The sequence below is a fragment of the Populus trichocarpa genome, chromosome 1 (assembly GCF_000002775.5).
Source record: "Populus trichocarpa isolate Nisqually-1 chromosome 1, P.trichocarpa_v4.1, whole genome shotgun sequence".
Taxonomy (NCBI): Eukaryota; Viridiplantae; Streptophyta; class Magnoliopsida; order Malpighiales; family Salicaceae; genus Populus; species Populus trichocarpa.
Window position 1 is genome coordinate 45,760,030 of NC_037285.2, and position 20,008 is coordinate 45,780,037.

General features: G+C 35.0%; 1 protein-coding gene and 1 pseudogene across 1 annotated transcript in view; both read right to left on the reverse strand.

The window, feature by feature from the left end:
* Nucleotides 1-20,008, reverse strand: part of LOC18096055 (uncharacterized) — a 691,470-nt gene that overhangs the window by 566,150 nt on the left and 105,312 nt on the right. The window lies entirely within an intron of this gene.
* LOC18095835 (probable disease resistance protein At4g27220) lies at nucleotides 8,824-14,822 on the reverse strand (annotated as a pseudogene).

Below are 20,008 nucleotides of genomic sequence, written 5' to 3' on the forward strand. Positions count from 1 at the left end.
TCGAACTCTTGAACAAAATTGTTGAAACGGAACATGTAATGGAACTGCTTTATTGCTGGTTCCACGAAGACTCCCGCTATCTAAGATGTAATGGATACACCAGCACTTTCGAAAGCCATTTTCCACCGGTCTGAAAATCAGAGAAATAAGGATACCAAACGTGAGAGTGAGTCACTACAGAGAGAATGAGAAAAGGAATTTTATTAACTTAATTTGGAAGAACATGTTCAAAAAGCACTGGCAATCAATGAAATAGCGTGAGGAAGAAAAGGAGAAGGCCTTTAGCTCTTTATGGAATACAGCTTCAAAAGCAACGAGGCAAGGTATAAGCATTTTGATGACATAATTAAGATAATATGCGTAGTAATATAAAGAAAGTGACAAACAAATAAAAAAAAAAATGTGTACAAGAAAGAAACGAATGAAAGGTTCAGGGTAATCACTTAGACGCCTCCATGGATGATACCAGCTCGCTTCCAGAAACATATATAATTAACCTAACCTATGATCGGTCAAAGTTTTTTTTAGTTTTCTTTTTTTTTAAAAAAAAAAAACAGATCAACAAGGGAGAAGACTTGCAAAGAAGTAGAATTACTGGAACGAACTCAACAGAGAAGAGAAAACCAGATCAAACTCAAGCAATTAAAAGTAACTGTCTATGATGACCATCTCTGTGTCACACACTCAAGTAAGGAGAGAAAAGAAGGGGATGAAATCACGGCAAGAAAGAAGGAGAAAGAAACGAATGGGATAAAGAAGGAAGCAAGTAAGGTCACGTGGCGACCTGTCTTGTGTAAAATAGGAGTTGAAAATTAGCATGAAAAAGAGGATAACAGAGTAGTTGTTACGTAGGTAATTATTTTTTCTTCAATTTGGTTTTTATTTATAAAAACTAACTAAATTAAAATTTTATAAAATATAAAAAATAAAACTAAAACTCAACCAAAACTGTTTCAAATTAATTATTTCGATTCAGTTTAGTTATATTATTTTATATTAAAAATCAAAACTCAAATGACCGGTTTTGGTTCTATTTGATTTTTGATACGGTTTGATTCAATTTCGGTTAGGTTTAGTTATTTTATATTAAAAATAAAAAAACTATATTATTTTTTGGAGTTTTTTTTTTTACTTTCAAATGGGTTTAATTTTGGTTCAGTTTAGGTTTTTTCAGTTTGGGTTTTTTATTTTTTTCGGTTCGGTTTGGTTTCAGGTTTATAAAACCAAAACCGAACCGAACCGAATATTTTTTTAAATATTCTAATTAATTTAATTTATTTTTTGTATGATTTAATTTTTTAGTTAGTTTTTTTCTTAATTTAATTTATTTTTTTATTTTTTTACTCCTCCCGGAGCAAAACACATAAAAAAAAAGAAGAAAAAAAATAAACATGAAGAGAGGCTATTTGTTTTTTTAACAGAGTGGTTTTTATAAATATTAGGCAGTCAAAGATGCACCCCGTGTGTGTCTATATATATATATATATATATAAACTAATATTCTAAAAACCAAGGAAAAGTATTGTACCTTTCCCCACATCACATGCCTTTTTTTAGTTTTTTATTTGTTTTGTTTTTTTTGTTTGTTCATTTTTTTTGTTTTGTATTTTTTTTTCCTTTTTTTTTCCCATATTGTTTTCTTTTTTTTTCTTTCTTTTTTTTGGGCTTTACATGTTTTTTTTCTTTTTTTCCCAAGATTGTCTTCTTTTTTTTTGTTTTTTAATTCCTTTTGTTTTTATGTTTTTTTTCAAAATTATCTTTGTCGATTTTTTTTAATATTGAATTGATTGAAAATTTAGTTCTGTAGTTTTTTTCTGTAAAACATTATGGATTACTACAATGTTTCCCTACAAGGTTTTTTTTTATGAATTTTTTTTTTCAAAATTATCTTTGTCGATTTTGCTTCATAGTTTTTTTCTTTAAAACACTGTGGATTGTTACAATGTTCCCCCACATGATTTTTTTTTGCTACAGTGTTTTCCCACATGTTTTTTTTCAAAATTATCTTTGTCGAATTGTTTTTTTAATATTGAGCTGGTTAAGAATTTAGCTTTAACTTTCCCCACATGTTTTTTTTTTCATTTTTTTTGCTTTTTTTTTTCAAAATTGTCTTCTTTTTTCCTTCAATTTTTTGCATTTTTTTTCAGAATTGTTTTTGTTGATTTTATTTTTTTAATATGGAGCTAGTTGAAAATTTAGCTTTGTAGTTTTTTAAAAAACAAACAATGTGAATTGCTACAATGTTTCCCCACATGTTTTTTTTATTTTTTAATGATTTTTTTTCCAGAATTGTCTTTGTCAATTTTTTTTTCATATTGAAGTGGTTGAGAATTTCGTTTCGTAGTTTTTTTCTTTAAAACACTGTGGATTGCTACAGTATTCCCCCACGTGATTTTTTTGTTGTTATGATTTTTTTCAAAATTATCTTTATCGATTATTTTTAATATTGAGCTGGTTGAGAATTACAACTGGAGATTTCCTCATGAAACACTATAGATTGCTATGGTGTTTCCCTGCATGGTTTTTTTTCCTTTTATTTTTTTTATGATTTTTTCTAAAATTTTATTTGTTCATTTTATTTTTTAAATATTAATCTGGTTAAGAATTTAGTTTTGTAGTTTTTTCTTTGAAAACATTGTGGATTGCAACAGTTTTTCTCCATATAATTTTTTATTTATTTTTTCCATAAATCCACGACAACACAAACATGCCACAAGCCCGCGGCATCGCGCGGGCATGACATCTAGTATATATATAGAAGTCATCGAATGCATGTGTTTTCATTTGGTATTCAATTTCATAAACATTACTTTACTCTCAAATTAAATTGCTACAATTATATTATACCCTTAACCAAACTATTAGTTTACTATTCCTCATAGTTATCAGACCAGATTCGGAGGTTGACCCGGTCAAGAAGCCGAGTCCTAGGTTACACGGGTTGACTCGGGACAACCCGTAAAATAAAGAAATATTTAAAATTTTAATATTTTATATGAAAAAATTAAGAAGCAATCAATGTGAATATAGGCTATACATATTATAAATAATGAAATTTAAAAAACATTGAAAAAAATAACTTTTTTCTTGTGAAGATAGAATATATATACTAAAGGGTTTCAAATCTCACATTGAAAAAATAAAACATTTTTTTAGTATTTATATGGTGAACTTTGAAAAGGGTTAATAACCAACTAAAAAATATTTTTTAAAAAAAGATGAGTCACTGGCTAGGAGAAAAAATATATTTGAAAAAAAAAAAACCGGGTCTCAACCAAGTTTTGCTAGGTCGCCAGGGTCATGGGTCAACCCAGCAGGTCAACCAGGTTTTTGTTTATCCCGGTCTTTTGCCTTATCTGGAGGCCATGTTTGTTTTTGCGTTTTAAAAGCGCTTTTGAAAAAAATTAATTTTTTTTTATTTTTTTTGCTTTAAATTAATATTTTTTTGATGTTTTTAGATCATTTTGATGTACTGATATCAAAAATAACTTTTAAAAAATAAAAAAAATAAAATTATTTTGATATATTTTTTAGGAAAAAGTATTTTAAAAAGCAATCGCAACCACACACTACTTCTATTGCATTCGTAGCATACATGAATCATTATCCATTTTCAATTTCATTTCAAATCATTTTCTTTGATAAATCAGTTTATAAAAATATTTTTACAAAACCTCCATTTCATATATTCACAAACATCACATATAAGCAAATTAATTTAAACTTAGCAAGTGTTATATCTTCGTTTAAAGATTGTAATACATGGATTGTAATATACATATAGTAGAGGAAAAATACATAATTACATTTTTTTTGGGTTATAAACTAATCTCAATTACATTTGCATTCACATGTTATTCATCTAGTAATTTTTTTTATAGAATTTATAATAAACTCTAAAAAAAAATTATTCTTAAAAATAAAGTTGATGGACATAATCACGGGCATGCTAATATTATAAGTTTAAATATATTAATTTTAGTTATATTTTAATAAAATATCAATTATGTGTCCAAGTATTTTGATTTTTAGATTGAAAATTTTTTATATAAAAAAAGGTTGAAAAAGCTTGTATATTTAGTTTTTGTAAAGTGCGGGCTTTGAAGTGTGGACTCTTGGGAGATCTCAAAGACCCTGCAATTCTAGTTTTGCCTTTGAAAATGAATTTCTAATACCTTTTTCCATGAAAAAGTGTTGACCTTCATAAATAGAAATAGAATTCATCAATTATTTTGTTTGTAGAACATGAATGAGAAAGCAACGTCAATATATAAACTTAATTAATAAATATATAGTTGGTTTTGTTTTACAAGAAAGATTTTTTTTGTCCTAGAAAAGAGTAATTGAATTCTAGTTGAATAGAAACACGAAATTATTTACTTTCATGGAAGATGAAGTCGAGATTACCCACTTATTTGTGTGAGGTAAAACGATATTGATATTATTATTATTATTATTGTAGCAGCAGGAAAAATTTCTGATGCTTCGGTCTTTCTTCACTTCTTCTTGTCACCAACCTCTTCTATTCCACTCTTTGTCTCCGTCTTTTCCTTCCCCAATCCCCCGAGTTTTCTCGAGTCTCCCCCCTTCTTTTCTGCCCTTCCCCTCTTGTGCTTCCTCTGTTTTTTCTTTTAATAAACGAAAAAAATCACCGACTTTATTTGCATCCAATCTTTGGAGGTAATCTTGCAAATCAACTTAGTTACTGACCATTGATTTCTCTTTGCTTGATTCGTGGAGATAGGATCAGATTTTGAAAGCTAAATCTTGCATCAAAATGGAAAGGATGGCTGCTGGTCTTGGAGGGAGGCTGATTGAGTGAGCATGTTTGGCATGAAATCTGTAATGGATTCTGAGAGTTAAAGCCTGATTTCTTGTATCATGATTGTAGCTAACATATCATAGAACATGTTTCTCTCATTTTCTTGCCACCAAGAGAATCAACTGGGATCAAAATTAGGCCCTAATATTGCACGAAGATCAGTCCTCCTTGCCCACAAATCTGCAGAGCACATGAACAAAACGACGTTGTTTCCTTTGAATCTTCATCTTTTATTCTCCCCTCTTTCAATCAAAATGCATCGTTTCAATTAATTTGAAACAACGCCGTTTTAGGCCTTAGGGTTTCTTTTCTAATTAAATCAGGCCCATCTTCATATAAGTCCCTGTATTTAAGTGTTTTTTGCATTTCAGTCATTCGTCTTTGAATCTTTCTTAACTAGGTCAATTTCATCTTTTTCTTCTTACTTTCTTTCAATTATACCCCTGACAGAATATGTCCTCTAAATTCTCTGCTTTATCCATTTCCGTGCTTTGGTACTTCAATTCTTCATTTTTTGAGCCAAATTGCCTTCTAATTTCAATTTGTTTTTTCAATTAAGCTCTTAATTAATTTTCTAACTTGATTATTTGTTCCAAACTCATCTTTGAACCTCAATTTCTTTCAATTTTAGCTAATTTAAGCCCATTTCTCTTCAATTCAGATCTCAAATATGACTTCAAAATTTACAAACTTCACTTTTGCTTGTGATACTCAAATGTTGGTCCAATTGCAACCCTATATGATCAAAGAACAATATTATATTTTTTAAACCCTTCACTCTTATAAAAACAATTTATATGATTATAAATAGGAAAAAATAGGATTAAATATTTTTTAGAAATTACATATTATTGTTTTAGTTTTTTTTCTTAATTAGAGATAAGTGGAAGGTTAATACAATTCCTAATAATTAGTTTCATGTAAAAAATAAAAATAGTAACTAAAATTTTATTTTAGTTATAAAGTTAATAAAATTTTAAATATATTTTAATTGAATTAAATATTTCAACACAAAATTTATGTTCTTATACAGTTATATATTAATTCTAACAAATAATATGATTTCTATGTTTAAATTTTGGTATTAATAAGGCAGACAACAATGAGTCAGTTAAGATTTTTAGATAAAAAAATCATTAAAAAATAAAAATAAGCTAGTACATTTGTTACATAACTAAAAAAAATTGATTTTTTTCTTTAAATTAATTATTTTACATCGTTTTAATATGTTAATGTTAAAAATAATTTTTTTAAAATAAAAAAATATTATTTTTATATATTTTCAAAAAGTATTTTGAAAAGTAATTATTATTATTTTGAAATTTTTTTTGCAAGTATTAACAATCATAGTTTGTACTTTAAAATATGAATATGTTACAGAAAACTAAGGTAGCCGGTCATGTGGGCTCAATGAACCTACTACAGTTGGCCTAACCTAAATTCCTCAGTACAAGTTGATTATGGAAAAGGCACCACATTTAATTAGGGGTTGTTCGCATGCATTTTAATTGGAGTTTTGCATATATTTTTGAAAAAAAAATTATACTTTAAATTGAATTTTTTTTATGTTTTTAGATTATTTTGATATTCTAAAGTCAAAAATTAATTTTAAAAAATAAAAAAAATTATTTTAATTATTTTTCACATAAAAAAGCATGTTGAAAAACAACGTCTACCACTTTTCTGCTGCTCTAAACACCCTTTGACAACAAAGGAATGCAAGACATGTAAACATAAGAGGTTTGGTGAGCATATTGGAATTTGATCCTCAAAGGCTATGAACTAAACTTGGAGCTCTTTGTGAGTTATCATATTAGACAAAGTAGAGGTCATTTCAACGTCCTCCATGCAAGCATGAAAAACCAAATTCATTATGAGATATATATCCCCAAGATTATCACATCATAAAAAAAGGAGTAGTGGTCGAAATCCCTAAATCTATAAAAACAAATGAAAATATACTTGATATGTGTATGTTATAATGATGAAATGAACATGCATAGAAACTATTATATGTGTAATGAATGAATATGGATTGCTTATAACATTTTGCTTGAAGGAATCATGACCAAAGACTTCTTTGTGATTCAGGAGGAGCGATCATGATTGGATCTTCTATTAGAGGAGGTCACGAGACAAGTGGAGCAGGTGCGTGGTTTCCTCTCCCCTTTACGCTTATGCAATTTAAAGTCTTCTTGATGAATGCAATTACAATAATGTTATGTTCAATGTAAATAAAGTATGGCGTATTAACAAGATTAGCTTTGGCTAATGACGTCCATAATAGGATTGTCGGGGAATAAATTACAAGATTAGCTTCAGCTAATGGCATCGGTGATAGGATTGCCGGAAAATGAATTACAAGATTAGTTTCAGCTACTAACGTCATTGTTGGGACGCCTGGGAACGATCGATAAGGCTCGATTCTTAAAGGGTATTTATGTTTGGATGACTTGGGAAAATTAAAAAGTATAATTGCCTAAAAATATCCAGGTTGGACTATACAAAGTCACTCGGTTCATGCAAGAAAATAAGAGTATTAAAATTAAGGATATGAAAATGATATCTAATTGGGTTTTATATGATTCACAAGTAAATTATAAGTTTATTATTAAAATTCTTATGGAATCGATAGAAAATTTATGTTTTATTTATATACATTACATGATCATTTATATTTCTTTTGTCAACATATTAGTATGCTTATTACGTTGGTATTGTAACAGGTTCATCTAATATCCAGGAGCTCATTAGTTTGGGGGGTGTTTGCCCCGCACTTTAATTTGAGTTTTGCATATTTTTTTTGAAATTTCTTTTACTTTAAATTGATTTTTTATGTGTTTTTGGATCATTTTAATATTCTAAAATCAAAAATAATTTTTTTTTAAATATATATATATTATTTTAATATATTTCTAAATAAAAAATATTTTAAAAAATAACATTTACCAGTGTTCCAACACTTGCTTGTAACAAAGGAATGCCAAATGAGTAAACAAAAGAGGTTTGATGAGCATATTGGGATTGGATCATAAGAGGCAAAGTATAGGTTGATTTCAACATGCTTCATGCAAGCATGAAAAACCAAATTCATTATGAGATTATCACATCATAAAAGAAAGAGAAGAGATCGAAATCCCTAAACCTATATATATGAAAAAGAACTAAGCAATTTTATCTCGGCAACAACATTGACAATAACTTTATGTTCAGCCTTGGTACAATTTTTTTTTGGTTTTTTTAGTTTAGAAATATAACGTTTTGGTACAAAATTTTATTTTATTTGTATTTTAGTTTTTAAATTTGAGAAAAGATAGAGAGAGAGAGAGAGAGAGTTGTTGAAAAACTATAAAAAAGGAAGAAAGTTAGTGAATGATAACTTTTTGGTAATGAAAGTTATTGTTTTTAATGTGAATGGATTTCATTTAACGATTAGAGTTTTATTTTAGTTTTTTTTCTTTATCTTACTGAAAAAAATAGATCATGACTCGATAATTAATTTAGATTTGGATTGATTTTTTATTTTTAAATTAATTAAATATTTATTTAAAATCATGAATGATTAAATAAGATCATTTTAATGAAACTCTCATCTTTAAGATGAATCCATTGATATTAAATAGGTCTTTTTATGACATTAGTCAAATACTCTCTTTTCTCTATTTTCTCACCGCATTCCCTGTCTCCTCTCAACATTTAATAACTAAAAATATAATAAAAATAAAGTTTTAAGATTGAATCATAAAAATTTAAAACTACATAATTAAATAAATCTGAAAAACAAAAATTCCAAGAACCATGTTAAACTTTTATGCTATAAAAGGATTGCATAATAAGAGAATAGTTCAATGCATAATAACTTGAGTCTCGCCCACATTAAAATTTGTTATGGTAAGAATAACAAATGTTTTAATTTAAAATATAATATGAAGCATATACAATTAATATTACAACAAGGAGATTTCAAGAAGTAGTTAAATTTAGGTTATATCATATACGACTTTCGTAAATTGATTTAATATATTTTAGAGTATCTGCTCGAAAAAGCCATTCAACATGAGATTGTTCTGCTAGGAAAACATGATATCAAACTTTTGAACAAATTGTACAGCATCAAGTCTCAGTCACCTATTGTCACCATCTTCTTTCCACCAGTTATATCTGTTCCACTCTCTATTAATGCTTGAATCTTCAGCTACTTCAGATACCTGTAAACCAATTCAAGCATGGCATGCTCATTTTAACTTGTAAATCTTATTATTGAGCGAAACAAGAAACAAACACACTAAAAGAGAGGCAAGAAATAAAGTTAAATCAGCAGTACCTCTGATTGAGCGCTCATTGAACCATCTGGTGTAGTAGCAAATTTTGTGGTCAGCTTTGGACATTGATGGACCTTCAACTTCTCCAAACGAGGGAATAAGAAATCACAGCATCCGAAACTAAAATAGACAATACTTGATAATTGTTCCAGCGACAGCTCATTTAGATTAGGAAGCACCATCTCCTTCTCAACGTTGACAGGTAAATCATGATCTTCCTGCCCAAATACTCCCCATAATTGAGAGGATTTTTTAACTGTAAGTATTCGGAGCTCTGGGAGACCTGAAGCCATGGCTACTGGGAAGAGGCTCTTCAACTTGTTGCATTCTCTAATCTCAATTTCACGCAAATTGGGGAAGCATAAAGATTGAAGATGACCTCCTGGCAATATCTGGTCCTTTTCATCATCATTATCCCTAGCAATGATTTGCTCCAATTCCTCACAGGACAATATCTTTAGGACTTTCAGTTGAACTAGACTGACAATCATGGCTACTGGGAAGAGACTCTTCAACTTGTTACATTCTCTAATCTCAATTTCACACAGATTAGGAAGCACCATCTCCTTCTCAACGTTGACAGGTGAAGCATGATCATCCTGCCCAAAGACTCCCAATAATTGAGAGGCTTCACTTACTCTAAGTATTCGGAGCTTCGGGAGACCTGAAGCCATGGCTACCGGGAAGAGGCTCTTCAACTTGTTGCATTCTCTAATCTCAATTTGACACAAATTGGGAAAGCATAAAGATTGGAGATGATCTCCTAACAATATCTGGTCGTTTTTATCATCATCCTTAGCAATGATTTGCTCTAATTCCTCACAGGACAATATCTTGAGAACTTCCAGTTGAACTAGACTACAATCATGCTACATGTGAATACATGTGTCAGTCTCTTACACTTGAACACCTCCAAAGTAGTCAATTTGCTCAGCACGAGACCCTTCCATATAAACCTCATGTCAGGCAGGGAGTACAAGCGAAATGTTTCCAAATTTGTCAACCCCTGCATCAAAAGAAAACAAGGATACCAATTTGTTAGATAGAATTCCTAATAAATTTTGTGCACTTTGGAATATGTAACATATAGTGGTAAATAGATGTTTCCAAGTATAATTTTGGTAACATGTCAGGCAGGGATCCCAAGCATAATGTTTCCAAGTATAATTTTGGTAAATAGATGAACGAACTGTCCCCAATACTTCAGCCAAAAACTTATCAACAAAAGGATATAAGTAGACATGGCAATCGCCTCAATTTCACTCAAACTTGGAAAGCATAAAGATTGAAAAATCTCGATATCGTTTCATTTCAATAATTAATTTCTTGCTTCTTAAGCCCTGTATCAAGAGACAAGGAATGATACAGTTACACAACTCCTTTAAAATTTAGTGGATGGCTAAAGGATTTATCTCCACTTATCAATTGCTTCAGTTTCAGAAATTTAAAGGAAGAAATCAACATGTATTGAAGTTGACAATTTAAATTCAAAAGGAAAAAAAATTATTGGAGAAATATAAAGGACGTACTTGGAGCTGTGCAGACAAATTTCCCAAGTCTTTGTGGCCATCAATTTCTAGAATTTGCAGAGAAGGCAATTGGGCAGCAAAATTCTTTGGACCAAAAAAGCTGCAATTTGAAAGAGACAGTCTTCTTAGCTCAGGGAACTTGATGATGCCATCTCTGGTGAGTGCATCTCCTTCTACACTGTAAAATATTTGCTTTAAATTATGAGCTTTAAAAATCCGCATCTCTTCCAGGTTCAGAAGGCTTGGAGACACAGAGACAGGGAGGACATATTCCAGTTTTCCACAGTCTTCTAGGAAAATAGATTTTAATTTTGGGAAGCCAGGAGACTGTGGAATTATTTCCCTTTCACCATCTTCTTCTCTGATAATATGCTTCAATTTACCGCAATTTCTTATGTAAAGGCCTTCTAGCTTTGGCAGACTTTGTGCGAGGGACAGTGTGAAGATAAATGTCAGTTTGTCGAGAGAAATCAAATACAGATGAGCAAGACTTTGGAAGCTGACATGCTTGATGGGCCCCTTCCATATGCATTTGAGCTCAGGTAACCATGACAGCTGTAACGTTATTAAAGATGACAGCAACGGCAGCTCCTTCTCCTCACTGCTTCCTTCATCAGCCTCACCCAATTCAAATACCTCTTCCAATGATTTACAGCGGCGAACAGTCAACTCCTTTAGATTTTTCAGAGCTCGCAGCAATTTTGCTGGAAACGGAGCGCGAACATCCCCACATTTGTCCACATGTACAAATTCTAATCTTTGTAAGAAGCCGTTTTGCTGTTCATGGGCGGCCAATCTTATCAGAGAACAATAATATATTTTTTCACTCTCATGAAAACAATTTATATGATGTATAAATAGGAGGAAAAAATAGAAAAAACAGGATTAAATACTTCTTAGAGATTACAATTACAATTTATATGAATAATAATTAGATTTTTGCGAAAAAAGGTTAATACAACTCCTAATAATATTTTTATTTTAGTTATAAAGTTACTAAATTTTTAAAGATATTTTAATTGAATTAAATATTTGAACACAAAATTTATATGATGTATAAATATTTGAATTAAAATTACGTACTTGTAGCTGTGCCAACCAATTACCCACTTCTTCGTGGCCTTGAATGGTTAATTCTTGCAAAGGCAATTGAGCATCAAAATTCCTTGGACCTAAAAAGCTGTAATTTGATCTGAGCCAAAGAGACAATTCTCTTAGTTGAGGGAACTTGATGATGCCATCTCTGTTACGTGACAAAGCGACTGGGAAGACATATTCCAGTTTATCACAGAAAGATATGTTGATATTTTTTAATTCTGGGAAGCAAGGAGACTCTGGAATTATTTCCCTTTCACCATCCTCTTCTCTGATAATATGCTTCAATTCACCGCATTCACTTATGCGAAGGCTTTCTAGCTTTGGCAGACTGTAAGCGAGGGACGGTGTGAAGATAAATGTCAGTTTGGAGACTTTGGAAGCTGATATTTCTGGTGTGGAAATATGCATTTGAGCTCAGGTAACCTGTACAGCTGTAACAGTGTTAAAGATGACAGCAGCGGCATCTCCTTCTCCTCACTGCTTCCTTCATCAGCCTCACCCAATTCAAATACCTCTTCCAATGATTTACAGCTGTCAACAATCACCTCCTTCAGATTTTTTAAACCTTCCCGCAATCTTGCTGGAAACAGAGTGGAAACATCCCCACAACCCCTCGCTTTTACAAATTCTAATTTATGTAAAAACAATTGCTCAAATGTCTTCGCATTTAATGATGTACCAGCCAAAATTAATCTTGTCGAGGTTGGGTATCCATAATTGGCTACCACAAACCAATTCCCTAATATTATATCATATTTGCGCAAGCTAATTGGAAAAACAAAATCTCTGGGAATGCATTCAACCTTCGGTATACTCAATGATAATACGGCTAACTGAGACAACGAATTAAGTTCTGTTAGGCTTGCATTCATTCCTCCTGTGCTGTCACATCCAACAACATCCCATCCCTCAAAGCTGCCATCCCCGATCAACAGCTCTTCTAACTTCTTCAACCTTCCAATCAAATTCACAGGGATCCTTCTTAGCCTTTGACAACCTGTCACATCCAACAACCTTAACTCCTTGAGCTCTCCTATTTCATCAGGTAATTCTTCAATGGATAAGCACCACTTAAAAACAAGAATCTTAAGTCTCTGCATCTTTCTCAACCAAATGAGGTCCTTGCATCCACACCTGATCAACACCAAGTGATTGCAATGACAAACACCCTCCCATCAGAGACAGAACTTCAATTTCTCTCATCCCTTCAAAAAACTTATCTGGAACATTCATACCATCATCCAGTTCTAATAATAGAACTTTGAGCTGTGGACATACCAATCCTTCAGGAAGTTCTGCTAGTTTATTGCCCATTAACGAAATTGTTTTACAACCTTCAAAGCTTTTAATACTCGTTGGCCACTTCTCCAATACCATGAATCCATATTCTTTTGATGATGCTATCTGAATAGCAACATCACGAACCAAGTCATGCATTCTCACATGTTCTTCAGTTTCAGTGCCCAACAACAAACAACAAGCTTTGAGGTCTTTGATTGCCACATGAACTTGTTCCCTTGCATCTTCAATGGGCTCCCCATCTTGATGTAACCCATAGCCAACTGCATATCTCGTCAAGTCCTCGACTGGAATGTTGTAATCTTCTGGAAATAAACAGCATAGCAAGAAACATAACTTGGTTTCCTTGGACTTCAAATAATCGTAGCTCAACTTAAGACATGCATATGCATTTTTTTCTTCAATTTGTTCCATGTCCGGAAATTGAGAGTTTTTAAGCTGTTTAGACACTCTTTTCCACTTAACTGCAGATTCATCTCTTAGAGCCCTTCCCATTGTCACGAGTGCTATAGGCAAGCCGTGGCATTCTCTCGCAACATCCCTTGCCACTTCGTTCAAGGTAGAGTCCCCATCATCTAAACCTGCATTGATTCTGAATAAATCCCATGCTTCTTTTTCAGGTAATACTCTTAAGAACACTTTTTGCTGGCACTTCATAGAAGAAAATATATTTTTACGACGAGTTGTTAGAAGAATTTTACAACCCCTGTGATCATCACCAAATGGGATCCCTATCTCTTTCAAGTCAATATGTTTCCAAACATCATCCAGGGTTATAAACATCTTCTCCACTTTCTTCAGTCTCTGCCGTAATCGATCTGCTCTCCCTTCTTTACTGTTTTCTTCAATTTTCAAACCTAACATATCTGCCATTCGGTTCTGAATGTCTATGACATTTGGATTCTGCGACACCGTAGCCATCAAAACTTCATCAAAAAGCTGCGACTCTGTGGCAATCCTGCCTACTTCTTTCACCAAGGTGGTTTTACCCACCCCTCCCATGCCGTACAGTCCGATCATATTGACGTTGTCATCTTTGAGAGCTTCCATAATCTGTTCCAAAGCTTCTTCTGACGATTTTGAGGGCGTGAATTCCTTTGATGTTAGAAATTCTATGCGCTGAGGAGGACGTTTGTCGGCCACTTTTGTAAACTTTTCGCTACTTTCTCCAAGTTTTCTGAAAGTCTCCGACTTCTTGGCCAGTGCCTTGCTTAACTTGAATTGTCGCATGCAGTTTGGGCACCAAGTAAAGCATTTGCCATTTTTTCCTATTTCATTTTCCAACGGCTTCGCACCTTCAATTTCGTTGTTTGCATCTTCCAGCCACTTTTTGACATCTTTGTAAATTTCTTCAGCATTCCTTTCAGCAGCTCTGACAACATCTTGCAGACGATCTTTTTCCGAAACCAGGTTCTCCTCTCTTTCTTTCAATTCTTGAGCAAAATTGTTGAAACAGAACATGTAACGGAACTGCCTTCCTACTGGTTCCTGTTGGGCAATTCCAGAACTCAAACACACACAAATTTACGTGGTTCGGCAACTTGCCTACTCCACGGAGCTACTGGCTTGTATTAATCACTCAAAGAAACAATACAAACAAAGGAGGAGGAGAAAACTCTTCTCAACTCAACTCCACTCACTCAAGCTCTCTCTGATGTTCTCACTTCTCTTCTGTTCTCTCTGTGTTTTTCACACTCACTCACACAGCTCTTCACTGAGCTTATATCTATACAAGATGAGAGTGAAGGGCATAAATCATGCCATGATTTATGCCCACCGTTTGTGTCCTCCACCATGTGCCAAGTGGGAGATTAGGTATTCCCACTTGCATATGGTGGGACATTGTTTGTCTCCACTAACTAACAATCTCCCACTTGGAGACAAACAATGAAATCATCATTTATCCTTGAAGACCAACTGAAGTTTTACACAACTTCAGTTTATCAAGTGTAACTCCTTTGGTTAACATGTCAGCTGGATTCTTGCTTCCACAGACCTTTTCTAGCATCAGTTGCTCATCGTCTAGCAATTGTCGGATGAAGTGATATTTGATCTGAATGTGCTTAGTCCTGGAGTGAAATGTTGGATTCTTTGCAAGGAAGATTGCACTCTGACTGTCGCTATACAAAGTACCCTTTCCATTCATCTTGCCCAATTCTTTCAGAAAACTCTGCAGCCATACGATCTCTTTTGCAGATTCTGAGACTGCAACATATTCAGCTTCTGTTGTTGAAAGAGCGACGATCTTTTGCAAGGTAGAACTCCAGGAAACAGCAGTACCTCCTAGAGTATATACATATCCTGTAGTGCTCTTTCGGCTATCAACATCTCCTGCTAGATCAGCGTCTACAAAACCTTCAAGTTTCAAACCACCAGCTGTGAAGGTAAGACATGTCTCTGATGAACCTTTTAAGTACCTCATGATCCATTTCACCGCCTCGCAATGCTGCTTTCCAGGATTGCTCATATATCGGCTTACAACTCCCACTGCATGGGCAATGTCTGGTCTGGTACAGACCATAGCATACATCAAAGAGCCGATAGCTGAGGCGTATGGAATCTTATCCATGTATCCACATTCTAGCTCAGTTTGTGGTGACTGGTCTTTGCCGAGCTTGAAATGATTCCCCAGAGATGTACTTACTGGTTTAGCATTATACATACTAAACCTGCTGAGAACCTTCTTGACATACTCTGTTTGTGAGAGCTTTAGTATGCCTTTGTCTTTATCTCTGATAATTCTCATGCCAAGTATTTGTTTAGCAGCTCCCAGATCCTTCATTTCAAACTGTTTTGACAATTGTTGTTTCAGCTTGTCAATCTCCTCAATGCTGGATCCTGCAATCAACATATCATCCACATATAATAGTAGAATGATGTAGGAGTTGTCAAAATGTTTGACATAGCAACAATGATCAGCCTGGCATCTTGTGTATCCCGAACTACACATGAAGTTGTCAAACTTCTTGTACCACTGTCTTGGAGCTTGCTTCAAGCCGTATAAGCTTTTCTTTAGCTTGCAGACTTGTTTCTCCTTTCCTTGTATTTCAAACCCCTCTGGTTGTTGCATGTAAATGTCTTCCTCCAATTCTCCATGAAGAAATGTTGTTTTTACATCTAATTGTTCAAGATGTAAATTCTCTGCTGCTACTATCCCCAGAACAACTCTGATTGTTGTGAGCTTCACAACTGGAGAAAATATCTCAGAGTAGTCAATCCCTTTCTTTTGTTGAAACCCTTTTACAACAAGTCTTGCCTTGAACCGTTTTCTTCCGTCATGCTCAGTCTTTACTCTGTAAACCCACTTGTTTTGCAAAGCCTTCTTTCCTTCAGGCAGTGTGGTTAGCTCCCAAGTCTTGTTCTTCAGCAACGAACTCATCTCATCCTTCATGGCTAACTCCCACTTGCTTGAGTTTCCATCTTGTAAGGATTCTTCATAACTTAGCGGCTCACCACCATCTGTCAGCAAAATATAATTCAGTAGAAGTGTGAACCGTTGTGGGGGCTTTACAGTCCTTGAAGACCTGCGAATATAAACAATTGGTTCACTTTGCTCTGCATCTTCTTGTGTAGTGGTGGGTACAGATGTGCTTGAATCTTCTTGTAAAGACTCTCGAGTTTTGTTCTGCTCGGTAACATCGGGAAGCTCTTCTAATCTGATGAATTCAGATTTTTGTGGACTTGTATCTGAATCAGTCATATCTGTTTCTGCACTTGATCTGTCTTTGTACAAAACTTTCTCATTGAAGATCACGTTCCTGCTTCTGATAATCTTTCTGTTCTGATCATCCCAAAACCGAAATCCAAATTCTTCATCTCCATAACCAATGAAGAAACATTTCTTGGATTTGGCATCTAGCTTGTTGCGAGCACCAGAATCTATATGTACATAGGAAACACACCCAAAGACCTTTAAATGAGAGAGTTGTACCTCTTTTCCTCTCCATACTTCCTCGGGCAATCTGAACTCCAAAGGAACTGATGGTCCACGGTTGATCAAGTAAACTGCAGTATGAACTGCATCGGCCCAAAATGTTTGAGGTAACCCAGAATGCAACCTCATGCTTCTAGCTCGTTCATTGATGGTCTTGCTCATCCGTTCAGCTGTGCCATTCTGTTGCGGTGTGCTTGGAACGGTCTTTTCCATTCTGATACCATTAACAGCACAATACTCTTTGAAACCTCCATCAATGTATTCTCCTCCGTTATCGGATCTCAAGCATTTCAACTTCAGACCTGATTCAGTCTTAACCATAGCCTTCCACTTCTTGAATGTTTCAAACACATCAGATTTATTTTTCAGAAAGTAGACCCATACCTTTCTGCTGAAATCATCAATGAAAGTCACGTAATACCGAGAACCTCCAAGAGATGCTACTGGAGACGGTCCCCATAAATCTGTATGTACCAATTCTAGCTTTCTTGGTCTTAAGGTCCTGCCAACCTTTAAGAAACTGAGCTTCTTCTGTTTTCCAAGAACACAGCTTTCACAAATGTCTAGATCAACATTTTTAAGCTCTGGCAGCTTTCCCTTAGATTGAAGTACCTTCATCCCCTTTTGACTCATATGGCCGAGTCTACAGTGCCATAGATGTGCTTGATTTTCTGCTTCAGTAGAGGCAATAATGTCTGCAAATCTTGTGGTCATATACAGGGTGCCGGTTTTCTTTCCACGAGCCAAAACCATTGCTCCCTTTGATACCTTCCACATACCTCCAGAAAAAAGGATTGAATGACCACTATCATCAAGTTGTCCGACCGAAATCAGCTTCTTCTTTAGATCAGGAACATGCCTTACATTTTGCAAGTTCCATATAGATCCATTCATTGTCTTGATTTGTACATCTCCTAAACCCACAATATCCAATGGTTGTCCATCGGCCAGATAGACTACACCGTGATCTCCAGCAATATAGTTTTGCATCATTTCATGGTGTGGTGTACAGTGAAATGAAGCACCAGAATCAATAACCCAATCATCAACAGGACTATGCACAGCAAGAATCAAAGCGTCTTGCACCTCATTTGTGGTAGCGTTTGCAGAGTCAGCTTCAGGTTTTTTCGGTTTTGTGCAATTCCTCATGAAATGACCAGGTTTGCCACAATTTCAACATTCAACCTGCTTTCTGGGTCCGAACTTGCTTTTACTTCTGTATCTTGATTTTGATCTGCCTCTGGATAAGCCTCTATCATGTCTCCTCCCTCGAGTGTTGATGTTGAGAGCTGATCCTGAGCTTGAACTTTCACCCGAGTCTTTCCTTCGCACTTCTTCAGCCAAAATCAAGTCTCGAATGTCATCATACTTCAGTTTGGATTTTCCAGCTGAATTGCTCACGGCTGTCCTCATGCCTTCCCAACTGCTTGGAAGTGAAGCTAGCAAGATGAGTGCACGAATCTCATCATCAAACTCAATCTCAACAGATGATAATTGATTTGTGATGGTATTGAAGTTGTTGAGGTGTTGCGTAACGGAAGTGTTTTCGACCATCTTCAAGTTAAACAACTTTTTCATCATGTGCACTTTATTATTTGCTGATGGCTTCTCATACATCCCAGACAAGGCTTCCATCAATCTTGTAGTGGATCTTTCTTTCGTAACATTGTGAGCAACTCTTCTTGATAAGGATAACCGGACAATGCCCAGAACTTGTCTATCAAGAAGTAACCAATCTTCTTCTTGCATATTTTCTGGTTTGCTCCCCAACAAGGGAAGATGAAGTTTCTTCCCATATAGATAATCCTCAATTTGCATTTTCCAGTATCCAAAATCTGTCCCGTCAAATTTTTCAATTCCAGCTGCTTTTATTTCATCTGCCATTTTTACTACTTCTCCGATTCGAATTTCCCAAATCTGACCTTACAGATGTGTCCGGAACAGCCGAAAACCTTGGAAATGACACTGAGATCACCCCAATCGGACTTCGGATGGCTCCGATTTTAGCAATCAAAGTTTTGGATTAACGGACGGTGCATATGCAGCCGCGTGTCAGCCAGAGTACCGCCTGCGTCGCACCGGATCAAAAACTCAGTAGCGGTTCTGATGAAGCCACGTGTCAGCAGATTAGGTCCTGCGTCACACCGTATCAAAACTCAGTAACGGTTCTGATGAAGCCACGTGTCAGCAGATTAGGTCCTGCGTCACACCGTATCAAAACTCAGTAATGGTTCTGATGAAGCCACGTGGCAGCAGATTAGGTCCTGATCAAAACTCATCAACGGTGCAGATTGAGCCACGTGTCAGCAGATGATGGCCTAAGTCGCACTGGATCAATACTCAAGAGTGGTCCTGATTTAACCACGTGTCAACTGATTGGATCCTGCGTCGTACTGGATCAAAACCCCTCAACGGTGATGATGTAGCCACGTGTCAGAATATTAGCTTCTGCGACACATCGGAACAAAACTCAGTCGGATGACGTGGCAGGTGACGTGGCATGTGACGCGGACGTTGACCGTACGGATGTGATGACGTGGCGGGTCAACCCGACCCGTTTTGCAGAAGCCGGGCGAAGATGGAGCGTGGCGCGCATACGGCGCGTTGGTGCGCGTGGGCAGTCTGGACGTCGGAGCGTGTGGGCGCGTACGGGCATGCAGGACGTCGGTTATTCGCCGGGTTTTCAACAGTGGATTCGTCCGGTTGTCCTCTACACGATGGTATGTTCAAAAACACGTTTGGAGAACTTTGATTTTTGAGTTTGGATCAAACACCCTCTTTGTCAAGAACAAGCTCTGATACCAGTTGTTGGGCAATTCCAGAACTCAAACACACACAAATTTACGTGGTTCGGCAACTTGCCTACTCCACGGAGCTACTGGCTTGTATTAATCACTCAAAGAAACAATACAAACAAAGGAGGAGGAGAAAACTCTTCTCAACTCAACTCCACTCACTCAAGCTCTCTCTGATGTTCTCACTTCTCTTCTGTTCTCTCTGTGTT